Genomic DNA, 4,372 nt, shown 5'->3' on the forward strand with positions numbered 1-4,372 from the left:
GATCCAGATCAGAAACTTCTATCTCCCAGTCTCCAGATTAGGTTCACTGGTGAGCCTTCCAATTCTGGATTGTAGTTCATTTCAAATATAGTCAAGTTGTAAAATTTCTTGAAAGGAGTAGCTCGCTATGTATGTCTGTCAGTCTGTTCTCTAACAACTGAAACTTGAGTTTTAGTAAGACTTTAGTTAGGGGGTTTCAAAATTAAGATAGCACATTTTAGGGAGAAAATATAGTTTCTCATGTATGAGATCTTGGGAAAAATTCCATTCTCTCAAAACTGGCTCTCTAATATTTACTTCTTGCTATACAACCTGAATGCAATTCCCTCTACTTGATAAGTAGTACCACAAGCCATACATGAGCGAGTAAGTCGCTCTGTTACTAATGTAACACAATAGATCAATGAACTCTCCTAAACAAATTTATCGATTATACTTCAAATGTGCCTAGACTGCTAAGGAGTGTTTGCTTTTGAAAGGACACAGAATAGTTTAGATGTCCTGGGCTTATTGTAAGCTGAGAACCCTTCAAGGACCCATTGTAGGAACTCTGGCATGCTGGATCACAAGACAAGGACAGGTAACTGGCATGCTTCTCAGCTTCAGATTCGGTCTGGTGTGGTGGTTTCCTGACCAGCCTACAGGACCTAGGAAGGAAGCAGCTTATATTCCAACTACTTAATACACTCCAGTCAGATTCCTTTCTACAAATCCAGGGTCAGAGAGTTCTGAGGTATGATCTGATCTTATGTTGGCAGAAAACTGTTTACCTTCTCAGCAAGAAAGGAGGTGAGATTTAGTTCCCTAATCTCAGGAACAAATCTCAAGATCACTGTGAAAATACAAAGAACCAGATGAGAGACACCATTCACATTCCAAAATAATTGAGGGATATGCCTGCTGGCATATTCCTGTTCTATTCTAGGAACAATAGAAATTGGAAAGATTCCAGCAGTTCGGTTGATTTTTATCATTATTGTTATTGTTTTATTGTTGTTAATTAGAGCCAGCATCTCTGTATAATGTTCTTTAGCTAAGAAATTAAAAGCCCTGGACAGCCACCCGTCTATTCCTTGATGGCTACTTGATAGGCAGCATCACAAAGGAGATGCTGATAATTTTCTCATAAGACAAACAGGAAAAGTCTATGAATCAATCAAACAGTTGAGTGGGTAGAGGCTTTAAATTGAGTTTCTTATAGTCAACTACTTGGTTTCATTTCCTTCTTTATTACAAAAAATGACATAATAGGTCTGGACCCAGATTTCCTCTGTAGATGATGACAATTAAATGATATTAACAGCATCTGACCCTTACTATCCATCTTCTCAAATCTCTCTATTCTTTGGAGAGATTTATGAATTAGAGTTTGTCTACTAAGTTGAGAATAGCAAACAAGTATTCTATACTCTGTGGTCTCCCACAGAAACCTGTACTTATTATATTAAATGCCTCAATATTCATAGGATGGGGAAATAAGTGCATTTATTATTCCCTAAAGCATTAAATGAATTTGTTTCCTAAATATCCTATAACTCTTCTTAATGGGCAAATAGAAACCAGGGGGAAAAAAATCAATAAAAGTATTCCTAAATTTTTCCTAACTTGATATAGTGAGGGAAAAAAAACTGACCTTAGGATTTAGCAAATTTGACTTCATTTGACTTTTGTCCCTAGCAAGCCAACTGGCTAATGAAACTCTGACTTTTCATCTTCAAAATTAGAGAATTAGCTACAGGAATAGTTAAAGTGATTTCTATGTCTTAATTTGTATGGCAATCTTAAGTCCTTGATCATTTTATTCATTATACCCTGGCACCCATTTGATTAAGTTTTATTGCTCTCTTATAGTCAATGAAGAGAAAGATATAGAACAACATGTGTAGGCTATTTTCATGTAAGTGGATCTGGGTCCACTCAGTAGAGACTCAAGAACCAGGTTTCATGTGGGCTCAGCTGAACACCTTCAGAGAAAAAGAAGAGGGACAAGATGAACAAAGCTGGAGTCCTCACGTATAAGCCACTTCCTCCACCATATCACTCTTAAATTCAAATAGCATTACTACTGCTGCTGCTGCTGCTGCTGCTGCTGCTGCTGCTACTACTACTACTACTACTACTACTACTACTACTACTACTACTACTACTACTACTGCAAGTGTATGGGTGTTTTTCATGTATGTATATATGTCTGGTACCCATGAAAGGTAGAAGAAAGTGTTGGATCCCCTAGATATGGATCTGGGCCTGGGTCTGGAGTTGAAGACATTTGGAGACTGCCATGTGGGTACGGAGGATCAAGCAGATCCTCTGGAAGAGCAGCCATTGGTCTTAACCGCTGAGCCATCTCTCCAGCCCTTCAAGTAACTTCTAAGATTATTGAGTTTATTATTCTTACTTAAAGGTAAAAATTTTTTCTTACTTATAGGTAAAATAATCTAGTACAATTTGGAGAGATTATGACTGAAAGTAATTATCTTCTGGAGCCATAAACTTATCTCAAAATACTGAGACCCTTTAGATGAAAATTTTAAATCTTAGCTGAGCGTGGTGGCACACACCTTTAATCCCAGCACTTGGGAGGCAGAGGCAGGCAGATTTCAGAGTTCCAGGCCAGCCTGGTCTACAGAGTGAGTTCCAGGACAGCCAGGGCTACACAGAGAAACCCTGTCTTGAAAAACCAAAAAAAAAAAAATAAAAAAAAAAAAAAAAAAAAAAATCTTAAACATCAAAGGACTTGTAATATAACTTCTCTGTATTTTGCATGCAATCAACTGTGAAGGGCAAATGAGCTGGTCTCATTCACTCCACAGTGTTCAAGGTGTCTGTTGTGCTCAAGGCAATGAACCTGTCCTGGATTTACAGTTGCCAATGAAGCAGTCATGAACAAGTTCTCAAAGGCTTCACTATAGAGGATAAAAGGTAAGTGGAGAGATATATACGTATATTTTGCCAAGGTCTTACTTAAACTGAAATCTTAAAAATAAGACTTATTCATGGTAGACTAGAAGGAAGTATTTTGAAGATGAAGGAAAAAAACCCAAAAATTACTTTGATGACGAGAACTTTAATGTCTTCAAAGAACTGAAGCCTAGCACAGCTATACAAACAAAAGATGAACTGCAAGCATTACACACAGTAACGTGGTCATGGAGGACCTGGAAACCAGGGAGAGATACTTGAATCCCATTCTAAGGGAATGGAAATTCCACTGAGCTTAAGGATCTCATGTATGGATATGTACAAGTGTGGGAGAAGGGTAAGAATTTGTGAATATGTGTGTGCTTGTGAGTGTGTCTGAATATTGTGTGTGAGGTGGGTATAAACATGTGTTTGTGTGTATGTGAGTACATGTACATGTGTGAGAATGTACATGGAGTATATGTGTCTGATGTGTATATATGCATGTATGAGTGTGTCCCTGTGTGTGTATGTGTATGTATGTGGGAGGTGTTTGTGCTTTTGAGTGTGTGTGAATGTGTATATATATTGTGTATATGTGGGTATGTGTGTGGGTATGTGTGTATATGTATATGTGTTTGAGTGTATCTCTTTGTGTGTATATGTGTGTATGCATGTGTATGTGTGTGAGGGGGTGTTTAAAATGGTGCTCACTAAACAACCCAGACTAACCTTGCACTTGTAGTTCTTCTGCTTCAGCCTCCTAAGGGCTGTATTATGGGCATGTATAACCATGCTGGGTTCGTCTATAGAACACTATGGCTCTGTTGTTAGAATACAATGGCAAGACCAGTTTTGTATACTTTTAAAGGGGAAGGAAAACATGAGGTACTTAGTACACAGTGTGGATTTTAATAGTAAATCAGAAACAGAGGTTGAAGACACAATTTTAACTTCACTGCCTTAACAGGAAACCAAGATAATGACCACACTGAGAAATATTCGTTCATGACATTACAAACCATACATATTTAGGATAGTGTTTTTCTCCTCATCAACTCTGAACATTTATATTAATTTAATATACTAATAAAATAAAATAAAATACTATGTCAGTACAATAATAAGAAACTATAAGGGCTGGCTGGCCGCTTCTTAGTATAATTATCAGCATCATTTAGTCTTACTAATTAGCATTACTTAATGTAAGTTCCACTAACTGCTAGTCAGCTATAACCCTGGTAACATTTTATTAGCATGTATCAGGAGAGTGGAGGTGGAACTTGGAGGAAAGAGCAGAAGTTGTGATCAGGGTGTATTGTGTGATAAAAGAATGAATAATTTTTTTTAATTACATCACTTAAGCTAACATTTGTGCCTCTCCCTAATATTCCCTCATGCTGGCAGTCCTTATCCTCAATCTTATTTCTCTTATTTTCACAAATAGACAGGCCACAGTCAGGAGTCAGTG

This window comes from Mus pahari, chromosome 9 (genome assembly GCF_900095145.1).
Source record: "Mus pahari chromosome 9, PAHARI_EIJ_v1.1, whole genome shotgun sequence".
NCBI lineage: Eukaryota > Metazoa > Chordata > Mammalia > Rodentia > Muridae > Mus > Mus pahari.